The sequence below is a fragment of the Haplochromis burtoni genome, unplaced genomic scaffold, assembly GCF_018398535.1.
Source record: "Haplochromis burtoni strain Fernald_Lab_line unplaced genomic scaffold, NCSU_Asbu1 Contig_80, whole genome shotgun sequence".
In the NCBI taxonomy this organism is placed as follows: domain Eukaryota; kingdom Metazoa; phylum Chordata; class Actinopteri; order Cichliformes; family Cichlidae; genus Haplochromis; species Haplochromis burtoni.
This window is the reverse complement of record NW_024582441.1, coordinates 213,226-231,016: the sequence shown is the minus strand read 5'-3', so window position 1 is coordinate 231,016 and position 17,791 is coordinate 213,226.

Genomic DNA, 17,791 nt, shown 5'->3' with positions numbered 1-17,791 from the left:
TGTGCGCACGTCTTGTCATTTCATTGTCACTTTATTATTCAAGACTTCAGGACAAAAGCCAGGCTTGTCATGGAGAGACTTGAAAGTTCCCCTGATTGACAGACATGGCAGCTTGCTTTGAATGGCACGCCAAATAGCTCGCATTATGGGGCTCATTATGGCTTCTTTTTACCCATACAAATCAAGAGCCAGCATGACAATTTGTTATTAGATTCCCAACAAAGTGCTGCAGACGTGCTGTCACATATACACACAAACACGTAAGTACATACGCACAAAAAAAAAAAAAAATCTTGCTCCCTATTGTCTCTTTTTACAGTTGCAGCAGGGGGTTGATATGAAAGCGCAAGTGCTCACCACAGCTAGGAGGGTTCACAAGCACTGCAGAGGGAGCACAAACTTCTGGGTGCACTGCACTAACATCACCTCTGTCTCTCTCACTTCTTTGTGTTTCCCATTAAATTTTCTCTCTCATTATTACCATCGTCAGAGCTCTCCTCCATCCTACTCCTTTATGCTTGCTTCCCCATTCTCGAAATCTCCCTTGATCTTATTTCTTTCACCTCTCTTTATCTGTGTGTCCTCATCTTCATTCCTCAAGAGGGCCTCTAAAGAAGATGTACTGGGCTCATTTTATGGAAATGTTCCCTGTGGTGCATTATCATAGATCCTGACCCTGTAGTGCTGAATCACCCAGCCGTTCCCAGTTCACCTGTCAGACCCCACAAGCAGCACGGTCGAAGAAATACGCGACGTTCTCCAGAGCCGCACCACCGCCGTCCGGCAGATTCGGTTTTGTGGAGCCTTGAAACAGGGCTAAAGGAACGGGAAATGGGAAAGCAGTTTGAGCAGCGGTTTGTTTCTGACAAGGTAAAGCATAAAAAGCTTGTGTGGGGTTGCAGGCCATGTGTGTACACAATTTCTCCTGAGCCTTAATGGTATTTTGCTTAACCACACTGATGAACGAGCTTCTGCTCCAGATCGATACACGCCCTCCATACGCTACACAGACAGTAATGCAACTGCCTCATTTGTCTGACGTCGTGGTGTGTGCACGAGCCCCCGTGACATTTTACTCATGTTGTGGGGACATAATGTGCGTACTCAACACGAAGGGCAAAAAGCAAGCCCCTGTGATGTCATGTTTTAAGGTTGGGGTAACGTTTGGGTAGGCGGACGACAGTTACGGTTAGATGAGTGCATATCACCGTGATTTGAAGTTATCGATAAACGACCTCATTTGTTTCCCATTTCCCGACCGTGCAGTAACTTACTCAGACATTAAACGAGAATAAACATTAAGCTTTACCGTTTAACATGACTAACTTCATCCACACACCAACACTGACTTGATAAAGGCTTATTGTGGTTGTGTGTGTGTGAGCACGAGGTTTGAAAAGATATATATTCTCCACAGAATGGATGTTAAGTGAATCAAAGGGTCTCCATCAATGTTATCATAAGCATATTTACCTCCCATTGTGTTGCTATCATTGTTTGATATGTCATGTGAGTGTGCTTCTGTGTGTGAATTCCCATGGGTATGCGACTCCCATGAGATTAAACGGTGAGGCCAAGATGCTTGCGTTCCCTCATTACAGTGTAAGCAATACAGTTTTTAGTTCACTCAACCACCTAAAAGACTTTAAATCCTCCGCGTATTAAGCCTTACCACTGGGAACCCAATTTGTAACCTCTGCCCAGTAATACGTTAACTGGACTTTATCTGGGGATAGGCAGAGTGTAAAATTCATACAGTATCTGAGTGAACTAATTGAGCCAATTAAGAAAGTGAATATGGATTACTGTGGGACTGTGAACACACACAATCCCTTTGCAATAGAGTTGGAGACCACTGCTTTCACGCGATAATGATTGTCATTGCAAATGGATGGCGGTGCAGGGTCTCGAAGCGCCGCACGACAACACTCCGGCTGGCCTTGCATTTACACTGATGTGTTTTCATTAGTGCAGCAGCAGCTGATCCCAGGGCCGTTATTCCGGGCAGTAATTAATTGCATGCGGGTAAAGGAAAAGTCAAGGATAAGTGTTAAAAACTGTTCCCCGCCGCATACATACGCTTGCCTCACTCATAAACACAGAGGCAGCACTCATTTCTCACACAAACACACATTTGCTCGAGGAAACAAAAGACGAACGAGTATAAACAAGAAGATACGCAGCAGAAACTTGCACAAAAATAAGAGCCTTGGGTACTTCATGCTTTAAATATCTTAATCAGCAAGCGCATAAAGTCTCCCAATTTTAATTGCACCGCCATGACTATTAATTACATAACAGCCATTGCAGTCAGCATGCCCATATGTTTGCTAATGGGAAAGGATAGATTAGAATAGTGAGTGGAATACATTAGAATACAATGGTTTTTATTGATCTACAAAGGTAGAATTACATTTTTCCTGCAGCATGTACATACAAACAATAAGGTTTTTTTTCTTTGGGTTTTTCAAAGAACAACGTTGTAAACAAATGGCAGGAGACACTTCATAAGCTGAAAGAACAATAAACCACCATTACTGTAAAGAAACTCCAGAAGACAAGATTAATGTAAAGCAAGAGATGCTTCAGAGACACTACAGAAAAAGTGCTGTACTCCTGTGAAACAAAAGATGCTTCAAACAGTGGGCTCAAGGAAAAACACGTTTTTGTTTTAAAACTGAGAAGCTTTCTGTCATAGAGACGAAACATCTGGCTTAGAAATGGACTAAATTTGATCTGCAGCTATTTCTCATTAGCACCAAGCTATATTTTTGTATAGGGCAGGGCAATATGGCCAAAAAATATTTATCACCATATACATTTGAAAATTTGCGATAACGATATAAACTGACGATATAATTGACACTAGACAAAATACTTTACAACTCCACAACTTTATTAGTGCAAAAAACCCATCAATGTATTTTCACTTAAACAAGCAGCTGTTTTTTATGTGCATTAAAGTTATATAAAAATTTAACAGTGCAAATGCAAATTCCTTGCTGACAGTTTAACCAAAAGACATTTCCAGTGGAAATTGGCCAACATATCCTCAGCATAACCATGTAAAATATCCACAAAACTTAAAAAGAGGTTATACACACACAGTACGGTAATATTATGTTGAAGCACAGTACGTATCACTCTGCGAGGCTCCTGCCTCCGGTAGCCGTAATGTTCCAACAATCCATCAAGCGGTGCGGCTTCATAGCTTACGAAAGTTGTACTAAAACATTTTTGACAGATTTTCGAGCGCCTTGTACGACATAAAAACTGTTCGAGGTCAGTAAACACAACCAGAATTCATACATAAGGCACACGGGGTTATAAGGGGCACTGTCGATTTTTCAGAAAAATCAAAGGATTGATTTTAAGTGTGCCGTATTTTCCGAAAAACACGGTAATAACGACGGCCCGCTAGCATGCTCTACCAAAAATAGTGCTTTGTTGTGTATCAGATGGATGAAAGCTAAACCAGTTCCACACCACTGAAGTTGCAGCATTTTCACAAACCAATTCTGGTTCATCTGTTTCATTCAACGATCTGCTTTCGCCCTTCTCATTCTGCGTCGCCGCCATGCTTTTTCAGCCATGTGCGTATGTAAACAAAGGCACTGTGCATGCACATTTTACTCATATTCCATCGCGATATTTCATTTTCTTATCATTGCCTAACATTATACCGGTATTACCGTGATACGTACGGTATGATATGGCCCAGCCCTAGCAGGTACCATGAAAGTCTTAAATAATTACCTGTACTCACAATGAAGCATTTGCATTGTATACTGTTGTCTAACACAGGTTTGCTTTCCATTTACAGCATCAATATGTTCTAACTACATATAAATAACAAATTCGGTATCTAAATCAAAGGAAACCTTAGCTGTGACAGTATCGATCAGAAATTGCTGCCGAGAGTCACTGTGCAGTTGATTACAAACACATTTTGTAGTAACACGACTTGTTTGAATCACATAATATTGGACGCCTTGTTCATCTAGTGGCCTGTACGATAAAGCAAGTTAAACATACGCAGGAAATCTTCTCGTTATCTGGCTCTACTTACACTAACGACCGCAATCAGGGTAAGTGGTCACACAGAGGTGGTTATCAACTCAATAAGTCAATCCAGGGTTTCCCAATCCAGCTATGAGTGCTTTCATGAAAGTGGTCGCGTTGGCAACATCTGACCAATAACAAGCATGGCCTGGTCTGCTGGCAGCAGAAAGACAGATTTTGATACAAAAATATGAAAAGGTTAAACACATAATCCACACTTAAAGGAGCAAAAGGTGCTGGAGACTAATTTGTGTCAAAGGAAAAGTATTAAAGGCTCTGTTTGAATATGTGTACGCTTTAGTCAGTAAGACTAGAAGAGACCTCCTATATTCATGAAGTCGAGCCTATCCGAAGCCAGGAAGCTGACAAAGAAGCTGACTCTGGACGTTAACAGACCGATCAGTATTCACAGCTCTGTCATTAACACAGGAAAATCTGACAGGTTACATTAGGGTTTAACTGTCTGACAACAAGAAAAAAAATATACAAATCCAAATGTAAACATATGTTCAGGCAAAAAAAATTAGACACAAGGTCAACAGGTATAAATAGATGAATCAGGAATAAACTTGTTAAGAATCTACTTTTCTTACTAATGCTCTACTGGGAAAGACAAAGACGTTGGATGCTCTTTAAAAAAACAAAACAAAAAAAAATTCCTTGCATGCAGAGAAGAGCACAGTACACAAGGAGGGTGAACCAAGACACAGCTGAAACTAATTAAGACATTATAAAAGGAAGTAAAACTAACAACTGAAAAGTTACCGTGCTAAACCTCAAATCCCACTGACTGGCACAGGACTCGGGTTTAAATAAATAAATGAAACTAGAGCCAACACAGTAATGCTTTCAACCTGCATTTTTTGCTCATTTTGAAGTCTTATTAAAATGAACTAATGTCTATTTTGTAAAACAGACACTGTAAAATTTGAGGGCTGCAACATGAACACATCGCTGGAATTGTGTCTCAGTTAAATCCTCCGCTCTCTTGTGTCTGGTATAAAAAAACATGACAGAGAGGGCCGTGACATTAAAGTCAACAGTTCAGAGCTTGACAAATCAAAGAGTGATGTCAGAGTGGAAACATCCATCTTTTAAATACAGTCTATGATTGTAGGTAGCACGCAGTTTGCTACTCGGTGACCTTACAAAGGTAATTTATCACTAAGAGCAACAAGCACAAAACAGCAGTAAATAAATTTCAGTCCAATCCAACCTTTCATGTCCCCTCACTTAAAAGTTTTGTTAAACTTTTATTTTTCTTTCTGAGAGATTTACAGTTGACTTTCTGCAATAAATATGAAACTACGACCAGCACCGGCTTAGCTGAGCACAAAGAGGGAAAACCGGAGGAACCATATCTGTTTCTGTCACCCAAAAAAAAAAAAACAAGCACATTTCCAAAAAGATTTGCATGTGAAAGCAAACATCTATCAACAATATACTGAATTATACTGCGTTTATCTTTTTTGTATTTGTGTTCTTTGTCTTGTGTGTCTGACTTACACATCAGGGTGACATGTTGCTCGTAACTGACAGTAAAGTGGGACATGGGCAGATTCGTGGCGGCAGCTCATTAGTTTTCAGGTGACAGCTCCGGGTGACAGTGAGGCGCTACTCGACCTGAACACCAGTGAAGAAGAAACCTTTCATTTTTCCAGGCCAGCTGTCACTTCAGTCTCGATTACCACCAGGATTAGTATAACACTGCAGCTGCACTTTTGTAGGGTCAGTGTCTTTACTTGCTGTTTCTAGCTGAACTCGCCGGCTGATAAACAGAGACCTTCTTTCTTTTGTTGTGGATCTGCAGGGTTAAGCTTTTGACCTGGTTTTGTCTGGAGCTAAAGGGTGGACTAACTTTTTTCATTTCTCTGTAAAAGGCTGGCAGAGTTCTTCTCTCACACACTGTATTTTAGCCACACTACATTTTATATATAGATATATATTTCTTATGATTACTTCCCCCTATTGCCTATTGTTCTTTGAAGTGTGTAACTGTATACCTGGGTGTGTTATTTGTAGATGTAATTTGAGAAAAACTAATGCAGGCTTATAAAAAGCACCAAAGTCTTAGACAATATGGTAATGACTACCCAAATCTTAATTCCATATAAACGCCCACATGCTTTTTATTCTCCTGCTGCTCACATAACATCTATTACAACTTTCCATAGCTCCAGGCCAAGCTTTCCTCCTCGCCTTTCTTGCTTCTCACCCTCTGTCTTTTTCTACTTGTCATCTGTGCTCATTTTCAACTTTGCCACTGCGCTCTGTGTTATTTCAGAATCAAAGTAATAAAATGGATCTTCACTGAGATGATTTCATTGCGGGGGGGTGTGGGGTGGGTATCATGTGGAGAGGACAATGATAAAAATGAGAAACGGGAGGAGGAAGTGGGCAGAGAAACAAATCAAAAACACCTGGCTGCCTGGCTTACTTTGATTTCAAGTTCCAGCTAGATCTATAGCTACTGCCTTAAGGGAAAACCCACTGCTGGATACTCTTAGATAGTTATAAGTCAACAGTCTGTGGCGTTTGTTTGTCATAGAGTGTCGGCATTTTTACTCTACGGTGCATTCCCTTCTTTGCAGTCACTGAACAGTGGTGCAAAAGCTTCTGCTCTTTGATGGTTGACAAACATGTCAGTGATGTTTTTTGCAAAAAAAAAAAATTCTGCTGTTTGGCTAAATAGACATATTTTTGACAGGATGTAGCAACATCTGTGTTTGGACAGCCATTAATGGGAAACAAGACTTCGAGTGTGCAGCTCTACTAGCAACTCCGTGATGCTGTATTTACACTGTATTCACGCTGACATGCTGTTGTTTAGCGCAAATAATGTGACAGTTCTGACATGTTCACCATTTCTGCTTAGCTTGTCAGCATGCTAGCTGTTACTTGTAGGTTCTAAACAAAATACAGCTGAGGGGACTGTTGGCAGCTTTTGTGGTCATAAATAAAAAAGTATTAATCCAGTTCAAGTGTTAATCTGGTGAAGAGTCACCATTGATCTAATCTAGTCCAAAAACTAACTCCACTTAACCTGCACCAAATTATTAGTGGAACCTGGTTATGGCTCAGTCATATTAGAGTTAAATGGAAACCTCCTTGTGACAACAACAAAAAAATCTGGGGCTGTCTGGGGATTTCCTTCAATTTACTGTCAACTGAGACCAATCGCAGGCAGCTGCACCAATGGGTGCAACTTTCCTGCAACGTGTCACTTTGTGAAATGGGAAACATTGCAATTGCAATGCAAATTGCAATGTTTATGGTACTTTATGGTATGCAATACCATAAAGTACCATAATTTATTTATACAGCACCTTAAAAACAAAACGAGGCTGTCCAAAGTGCCATACGGTAGAACTATAAACAGTAGAATAAGAACAATAAATACAATAAATACATAACAATAAAACAACAGTGCCAGTTACCCACTCAGTCAAAAGCCAGCGAATAAAAATGAGTTTTTAACCTGGATTTAAAGACCACCAATGAAGTAGATTGCATGATGTGAGTCGTGATTTAGGGACTGAGAGCAACGGGGGGACATAAAGCTTTTCAGGTTGTATTGCTAAATGCAAACACGGTTGTTGACCGTCTATGTCATTTTGTAGTTATTATGTAGCTAAATATTTGTGTTGTAACAGATTTCCAACTGATGTGCATTTTAAAAGTTATCACAAACATATTGTGTATAACTCCCAACTTGACCCTATGCAAACTGCAAACTGACTCTGTTTTGTTGCCATTTTGACACTCCAAAGACACTTTGAAGATGGCAACTAACAGGAAGTTAAGACAAGTCATGCTCCTGTCATTGAAGCAACCATTTCAAAGGCAACAAGAATTCATGTTCATTGTGCAGTAGTCGCCAACCACTATTTTCCTTAGTGTGACTTTATCATTACTAGCCCATCACAGGACTAACACAGAGAGACAGCAAACCACGCCAACATCCACACCTTACTACCAATTTAGAATAACCAATCAACCTAACATGCATGTCTTTGGTTGTTAGTGCATAAGACATTTAACTAAATACTCTAAATGTCAACCTCATGTTGGTGCCAGGTTAAAGGTCACAGAATCAACAAAGTCAAAGTTCAGCCTGGTCCAGCCAATAGCTTGTTGTCACACTGAGTTGGAGAAAAATACACACATCATCTGGAGACAGCAAATGTCACGGTAGTCTAAGCATGGTATCTATTTTTAGTTATTTCCAAACCAAAGTGGTCGACCAACTAACCAAACAAAGTAAATAACCAACTAACAGGCTGATATTATAACCAGTAAAGCCATGCCATTAGCTACTTTGAAATGCATGCTGTATCAGTCAAAGCAACCCCAGAGAGTTTGGTATTTTGCAAATGGTGATTTTAAATTCATTAGCTGAAATTTCTCTGAATTCCCCAAAGTTATCATGGTGGAACGGCGCTTAAGTGTGCCTCTGGGCCTCTGTTACTATGGGCGGTTGCATTGTGTTGTCGTGCTTGCGTGCTTCACGGGTCTATTATAGAGACATCAGGGGAGTAGCGGAGGTCGACAGAGACAAACAGGTCACCCTTACCTGGGCTGCAGTATAAACGATTTCCCCTCTACCACTGCTCGACCTCGCTTCTTGCCATTTTACCTCACTTCACTCCACCATCAGCTCACATCTCCTCTATTCTACTTGTCTGCCGACTGCTACTTTCCAACCTCTGTCCCCTTCCCTGCACATCCTCTACAACCCTTCTCCTCATCATCCCAAGCCCATCTCTGCACTCCACGCTCCCTCTTACCTCTCCACCCCTCGACAAAACAGAATTAATAATATAAAGGTGCCTGTGTGCACGTCTGCATATGTGCGTGTGCATGGTTGGAGGGAGGGGTGATGAGAAGAGGACTGCAATGACCTTACTCGCAAATCGTTGCCTCATGTACAGCAACCATGTCCTTGTTGCAACAGCATAACAGCTCCGAGCCCCAGACCACAACACAGCATAAACAAACACACAAACAGCTGACTGCTTCCTCTCACTCTTTTTCTGCTGCAGCGTTATATGCTCATTATCTGCCCTTAAAAATTCACTCTGTTTGCTCGCTTGGCATTTAATAGAAAGAGAGCCCGATATTCCATCTAGCAGTGAAGTGTTGCCGCCGAGTATAACATAGCTTTTTATGGTCTGACACCTCAGTCAGGAGGAATAAGGAGGAAGAATGTGCTTGCAGCCTGTTCCTCTTTAACTGTCATAGAAAGGGACAAATGATGTCAGACTCTGTTGCCACTGCTTCAAAGATGCACATGTCCTTTTAAAAAGCCCTCGAGTTGTGGCATTTAGCATTAACACAAGACAGGTGCCGTCATGCATTCAGCTCTGAGTGTGTGTGTGTGTATATTCATGCATTCGACCTCATCTGCTGATGTATGATCACATGCATACAGTATGTGTGGATGCATAGGTGTGTGTGTGTGTGTGTGTGTGCGTGCATGTGTGTCTTTGCTACTGTGGCATAAATCACTGGAGCTGAGCAGGGGGCTGGTGCTGCTCCCTCCATCTGTCTCTGTCTGCAGGGGTGAGGTATTTTACACTGATGAACGGGCGAATGGAGAGAGGTGTGAAAAAGTGAGCCCTGCTTGAGTCGTGTGGGACGGACAGAAAAATAAATGCTGCAAAGTTTAAGGACAGCGGGCAGCGTGTGCATCATGTTAGTATGTGAAGAGACTAGGGGGTAGAGATGCGTCAAAGTCCGCAGTTCACATAATCCATGTCTCTGTAGGGCCGGTTACTCACCACCTAAGATCTGCTTTTGTGAAACAGACTCTGTTATCCAGTAGTGAGAAATAATGCCTCCCATATAATGTCTCTGCATGCAGTCCTCCCCCTCCCGCTGACTGAATGATGGATACATTTGAATGAATGCAGCTGGAAGCTAAAAACTCAATATTTCTTTGCTCCAGCATTTCTTGTGCATCAGCAATATGGACACATCAGCCTCATTCTTGGACCAAATTTCTTGTTCAATCTTCACACAACAAAATTCCTAAGCTGAGAAAATAGCTCCATATGCGGGAGAGTAACCTGGTGTCCACTGGTTACCTCGCCGCTATCAATCCCGCTCGCATCCTCTTAACATGATAAACCAACGCAGAACAGCTCCTGAACAAATGTATCCAGTACTTCCTAATCAGACTGTCACAGTCACGAGGGAAAAACTCCCTTCAAATACACACCACAGATACATGAGCTGCGAGACACAGCCTGTTCAGCTCAAGTGTGCTTGACCAATAAAACGAATCCCCAAAACAGACAGTTCCCGAACTGAACCTGCAGTCTACCATACCTGTAGAAAGAGGGCAATCAAACAGAGAGCACAATGTAACACACTCACTTGCTGCTGCTCTGTACATTATACAACTTTGACAGCAGCACCACTGGAAACTGTCTTGTTGAGCACCCTCTGCTCCAGTTATGTCCACAAGAAACTGAGAGAGCTGAGTGGAAAAACAATTCAAAAGTTGGAAAAGGTTTTTTCGGCATCCATTTAAGGCCTTCCTCATCCCTCCTATCAATTTGGATTACAGCGTTTTGAAGAGACACAGTGACAAAGGCAGGAGAGACTCTTGGCTTTAGATGGGTCTTCGGTTGAAGGGGAGGAGGTCATGCCTGGTCAGTTCGGATGTGAAGGTAGAGGGAGCAGAATCTCTCCTGACAGACAACCAGTAGCTTGCCACAGCGAAAGATTTGGTTCTGGGTTCTGAGATTAGCTCAAGCATGGCAATCTCTCCTTGGAAGCGTTCTGCAGGGCTTAAAGAGGCAGCCATAGAGCAGCGACTGTGGAATGGACGAAGCAATGCCAGGATGTTTTCTAAGTCCCAGTTGGCAACTGAACACTTCATAGCAACACTGTCACATAATTGTTTCTACATGCTATGTAACCTGGTGCTAAAGAATAGTTTCATATTTGGGGATATACACTCTTGACAGACAACCAGCAGACAGCCAGTTTGGTCGAGTCCTCTCATGTTTCGTCCAATTACAAAGACTCATTCAAACTCCTGCATTTATAAATTAGCAGCAATTATTGCAAAGCTTCAACCGTCTCTCTGAGAGTGATTGCAGCTTTCTACCCAGCGAGCTCAAATGTGGCAGTGAGTGTGCAACACCCTCAAGTTCTGGGCAACCATTTAGTCACCACAAGCTGAAATCGGCTGCATAACGTAAAATCATCTATTACAATCACCAGGCAGCCAATGATTTTATTTTAGTTTTTTTAGATGGAAGGATGTTGCAGTCCTAATTGTTGAGCCATTAGCTTGCTAATTAGCATTAGCTTGCTAATTAGCAAGCTAAGTGTTTCCAGTGTTGGACGGTTTTTCATTTGAGACGATTTAATATAAGTTTTCTCTGTATCTAATATCTAATAAAATATCAATATTTCCGGTGGGTGTAACAGTGCAAAGTATTACGATACTACACTGTATGGATTTATTCCCCCAGCACTAATAAATGTATATCCATAAAAATATTTTTTGAGCTTACTGTGATCATAACCTTTGACATTTGACCACCAAACTTTAACCACTTCATCCAAGAGTCCGAATGTCTGAAATTTTTTTATAGATATAATAAAATTAGAGTGTGTCAAACACACATGTGGGTATACATGTATCTATTCGCACAAATAGAAACCCATATGTATTTAGATCAATTTAATCTGTGGGTGTCCACTGATGTATTCATAGCATATGGAATGAGGAAGCAGGAGGTATGAAATCCCTGTGGTGTGGGTAACCTTGAGGAACAGGAGCCCTTATATCCTCATTAACATGGACGACGCGTGGCCACAGGTATAACACACCTACCAGCACGCAAACAGACGCACGCATACATGCACTCGCACTCAAACGAGCGGACAAACATGCACGACCCCCCACCACAGCATGTATTTTTCATTATAACAATGCTGGCAAATAAGGCAAGGTTGGGCTGCGTTACTCTGCAGCTGCACAGAGGCTGAGTGTGTGAGGTGAGCTTGTCATTGACACTCGGCCTCAAACACAAATCGGTGAGGTGTAGTACACATCCTGCTCTGGAACTCAGCTGTGTCCTTTGCAGGTACAAATACTCACAGATAAATACACACTCGCTCAACACACAGGGCCGCTCGTGGCACAGGCTTTGTTTTATCTGATTTGGCTGTAATCTTGCTTCAACAAGGCAATAACTCTCAAGAGGATGAATCTACAGTTCAGGTGCAGGCAGTTTAACAAAGTGCACAGAAGGGTTTGGATCATTTTGTGTCAGTCCTGCCTTTTGTAATTTCACCCCATGTCCTGCAAAAAGAGGTTTGTATATTATTCGACACCGTGGTGCAATGTGTCCTTTATGTCCTGTCATGTAGCCCAACTATACGTCTGATTTACACAGACAGTTTTGTGGTGCTACTCTGTATCTATACATATTTGCACTACTGGAATGATTCCTCCAGGAAAACAGATGCCTTGAAAGTGATCTGATTTCACGGGATAAATGGCTGAGAAAAGCCTGGTTGTGCTATAAATTTACACACAGATGTGACATGTCAAGACTGTCAAAACAATAGTTACAGCCCCCAATGGTGCTAGACATTCATTAGCACGCTGGACAACACAATAAATTAGAGCGGACAGGACAAAAAAAAATGATCTAATCCTCTGATAGAATGCAGAAAGCCGAGTTCTTGCAAACCCACAAAGCAAAAAGCAGAAGGATTATTACACACACTCACCAGCCACTTTATTAGGTATACTAGTTCAACCATTAACACAAATATATAATCAGCCACATGGCAACTCTATTCAATGACTGGCATTTAGGCATGGCCAAAGCAGCTCGCTGAAGTTCAAACCGAACAGGGCATGATTGTTTGTGTCAGGCGGGGTAGTCTGAGTATTTCAGAAACTGCTCATCTACTGGGATTTTCCCACACAACCATCTGTAGGGTTACAGAGAATGGTCCGAAAAAGAGAAAATATCCAGTGAGCAGCAGTTCTGGGTGAAAATGCCTTCTTGATGTCAGAGGTCAGGAGAATTTCCAGATTGTTGTGAGCTGATAGGAAGTAACTCAAATAACTACTCATTACAACCAAGGTATGCAGATACATAAAAACTTGATGCCACTCATTTCAGCTAAGAACAGGAAACTGAGGCTAACATCCACACAGATTCAACTAAACATTGTTCAAACTCCACAGCCTCCCTTAGTATGGTGAAATGGAAAAATCACAATCATGGATGTGCAGCTTACAAATCTGCAGCATGCGTGATCCTATCATGTCAACATGGACCAAAATCTCGGAGGAATGTTTCCAGCTCATTGTTGAATCTGTGCCACGAAGAGTTAAGGTAGCTCTAAAGGCAAAACGGGGTCCAAGACTATCAAGTTGTAATAAAGTGTCCAGTCAGTGCACATTTTCATGAACAGCTGGAAGAGATTTTAATGACTGCATTACTTGGCAAGTGTCACACCTTCTCAGATTCACTGAGATCTAGCTCATCACACACAGTTAAACTCAGTCACATACACACTGACAAGGAAAAATTGGTTCTGAATGCTCCTTGATGTGATTTCTTTTTATCTGACTTTACAGATATTTCTTTGCTCTTCATTATGAAGGTTTTTAAAAAAGTGCACGATTAAATTTGGATTTTAATTTGGACAAAACTGACACTCATGACCAGGTTTCTAAAATTAGCATAATTGTTATGCAGAGCAACTTGACAGGAAGGACCTTAACACTGAAGTGAAGCTGGAAATCACTTGTGATGAGATGCAGTACTAAGGTAATTTGTGCAGAGATAATAATTTTTTTTTCATGTCAAAGCTGCTAAAATAAGATTTTTTTTAAATGTCAGAACCTGTTTGCATGCTTTAGCTTTTGCTTAGGAAACAAAATCACCTGTAGTTTCTTCTTGTTTTACAGAACTTGCTTCATACCTGGATGCTAAAGATGGCCATTGACACAAACACAGCTGAGCTGTGAAGCCTTTCTTCTCCTGAGCTTAACGCTGTCCCAGAACCACAATACAGTATGGTATTCAGTCTTCACTGAAGAGATGTGGGCCTCTTGGCAAGATTTAAAAAGCATTACTGCACCGGTGGTGTGCCATTTATCACATTCACCGTGTAGATTTTCAGAATTTAGGATATAATTTTCAGTTCCTAATGATATTTAATATTTAGGTACAGTAAAACAGGTGTAACAATTGGTGGTTAAAAGTTATACTTGTAGTTTAAGTGACCGGTGTAAGTAATTTTAAGTAACAATTACCTTCACAGCATTTAAAAAGGTGGTGCATGTGAGTGCTTTCAAATGAGAATGTCTATCAGGCTTTGGTTTTTGCTACAGTAATTAGTTTATGTATCCAAAAAAAGTTCTTTAATGACCTTTTTAAAAACCAAAAACACAGAAAATAAGAAGACTTGATTAACCAACTGTGCTTGAATGCTGCCTCAAATGTTACACCATCTATAGTCAGGCATTGCTTTCAGGCAAAAGAAACGTGCCATTAACTAAATACTGCGTATTATAAATAGTGTTGGGATCATTACTCAGAAAAGTGATGTATTACTCATTGTTGCCGCAATGAATTACGTCATTTAATTACTCCCTGGAGAAAGTAATTAATTACACTATATTAGACTACTTGTGCTACTTGGCCACATGACCTGAGATGCTTTGTTACATAATAACCAGCTAACAGTGTAAGCAGATCTCTATCCTAATAAACACTGCACAAAAAAAGGTCACAGCGATGATTCTGCTGGACAAACAGGTAGAAATGGAGGCCACAACGCTCCCACGCCTCAGTGCTTTTTCTTTCTTACCTGTTGAAGCTCAAGTTCTGGATGCTTGCCTCTCCTGTGGTCAATATTCAAACTCATTTACACTGGGTTCAGGTTTGCTAGCTGCTAGCCTTGTGTTAGCACGTTATCTTTGCGGTTGATTGCAGAGAGCCGATGTGTTAGCAGCAGTTGCATGTGGGTAAGGTGCAGTTTGCCCTTTACCGTCACCTTCTCGTCCTTTGGCGCAGGAAAACAGCAAGCAGGCATAATATTCGTATTTTTCAACAAGCACAGAAAAAGAGCAAGTTAGATTATTTAATTTTTTGCCTTTATTTATTGTTCTCCCGCACAGTGCAAATGATTGGAGAGTTAGATTAGTTACTGTAGTGAGATTAGTGAATTTAGCACTGCATTGCTGCTTTACAGAAGGCCTTACTTTGGAAGGACTTGCCCCTAATATAGTGAATCATTAAAATAACATCTGTTAAGAACTAAACACCCAGTGTGGGGGGATTCTGCAGCAACTGTGTGATGGTGTAATGTCATTGTGGACAAAAATCTCTGGTAAATGTTTCCCATATTGTTGAATCAGTGTCACAAAGATAAAGATATTTTGGTGAAATAAAAAGGCACAGATATTGACATGTTGTGTTAAACTTGTAAACTGATGCATTAAACTCTATTTAACAAAGTACTCCTACTGTAGGTTGTTATACCAGATACTGCACATTATACAAGAAAGTTGTGGCACTCAAAGACTTTTAAAACCTTGAAATCTCTGGGAGAACTCTGCAAAAGCAATTTGGTTGGACTTTCAAGGAGCAGAAGCTTTTGAAAAGCTTATTTTGGAGCAAACTTTTTATGCATTTTTATCAGATTGAACTGGTTATTCTGTAAATGTAGTATTTTATGACCCTGTAAAACACTGAAATGAGCCTCTTTTTCTTTTTTTTTAAACAGATGAACATATTTAAATCTACAAAAGCTTCTAAGTCTTAATACTAGTACAAACTACTATAATTAAAAATAGACTATCCCATAAACCTTCCAGCAATCTCGTAAGACTTTCAAGATAGGGAGATTTAGCAAAAAAGCCTCTGGTAAAGTAAATCCGTTGGGCATCTTTCTTCGCCTTTAGACAATAATTCTGATGGCAAAAGAGCCAAACGGGACAGGCAAAAAAAAAAAAAGCCTCTGGGTTACTTTTGTGTTGGTAAAGACGACATAAGCTGCACCGTGGAGTCACTTTATGAGGATAATGTGAAACTCTGCAGTGTCGAATGATGCAAATGAGGCACAAAGTCTTCAGATGTTTCTCATGTTCTTCATCTGATCCTGAGCACAGTTCTGCAAAACACACTGACTGTTTATGGAATTCAAGGTGCTGCAAGACTTCACTGTTTTTGTCTCTGTGTTGAGGCAGAGCGCTGCAGTTTTCTGAGTCTTCATGAAGCCTCGGGGTGTTGGGACTGCAGTTGGGAACTTCAAACATTTTTAGGGTAACTGTAAAACCAGACAGTTCACACAAGAAAGGTGTAAATTTGGCAAAGCTTGCATTCCACAGGGGTTAGAGAGGCTCAACCCGGTCTGTCAAGAAACTCGGCTGGAGTTCCCAAGGCTCCCGCTATCGTGGCAAGGGTCAGTTTTAAGCATCGGTACATCAAAAACTGCCTTCCCAGCGTTGTTGTAACGGCACAGGGCTTAAAAATGGCACACCGGCTTAGCCTTGAAAGTGAGCCTCTTTTCTTCCTGCATCTTTTTTTAAACTAAAAAGAGGCACAACATCTGTGGTACAGAAAGACTGTTCCGTCAAGCCTTGTTTTGGTGCTAATTAGTCCAATTAGCCTTCCCCATCTCACACAGTTTTAAACAAAGACGAGCGGTAGCTCTGCTCGGCTTAACCAGCCCTGCAGTTTGATGTGTGGTAGTGCTGGAAAGCTGCAGAAGCCTCTGGTTACAGACACAGATGCAGGCTACTTTAAACAGTTTCGGGGCATCCCTCCTTCAGAGGATAACGCCGCATCCTGCCATGTCTTTTGAAATATCATATGCATGTCCCTTTAGCAGTATTTTAGCACAGAAACACGGTCGTATGCATTAGCAGTCAGGCAGCAGTGTGAAGGTAAAATTCCCACAGCCGTAATTTTATGATTAGCAATGCTGAAGGGCATGTTCCATATTGGTCGGCTGTACTGTGAGATAACAAATTTCATGAGGAGGTGTAAATGAACCAGTTAGATACAGTTCAACAGAGAACTACAAGGAAATTAGTTATTCTGAACACAAGAAGAACAATCATTCCTCAACAGCAGCCTGTTCGTAGAGGCAGTTTATCGTCACGAATCGACCCACATCTTCTCTCGGTCCTTACTCTTTTATGAATAATACTAATTATACAATTGCAATTTAGACAAATATTGTAATTATGTGGCAAGATAGTGATATCTGGCCATCCCCTCCCTCAACCATTATGTGTACCTTCTAATGACAGAGAGAACAGCACAAGAGCACAACATCTGAATTTTTCAAATATTTCCTCCTCAGGGCAGAGCAGCAGTAATAATTCACTGGTTTTTGCAACAGAAAACAAGATTTCTGTAGTGGTTTCACCAAATTCCCGTGTTTTTTTTTATCCCATGAGGAAATTATACATTCAGATGTTTTTATTTTTGTTCAATGCACTTGTAGAAGCAGTCTGAGAGAGAAAAAGAAAACATGCTTTACACCAGGCGGCTTAGATGAAGCTGTACATCAAAGCCTAAAACCAGGAATCTGTTTCTTTTCCTTTAGTTGTTTCAGCCTGTTTTAATTGTTGTAAATCATGTGTTTCAAAGCCACAATGTTTAGAGATTTAATGTAATCATACTGTTGTACCATGTCTTTAATTTGTTGAAAGGACTGCACCAATAAAATA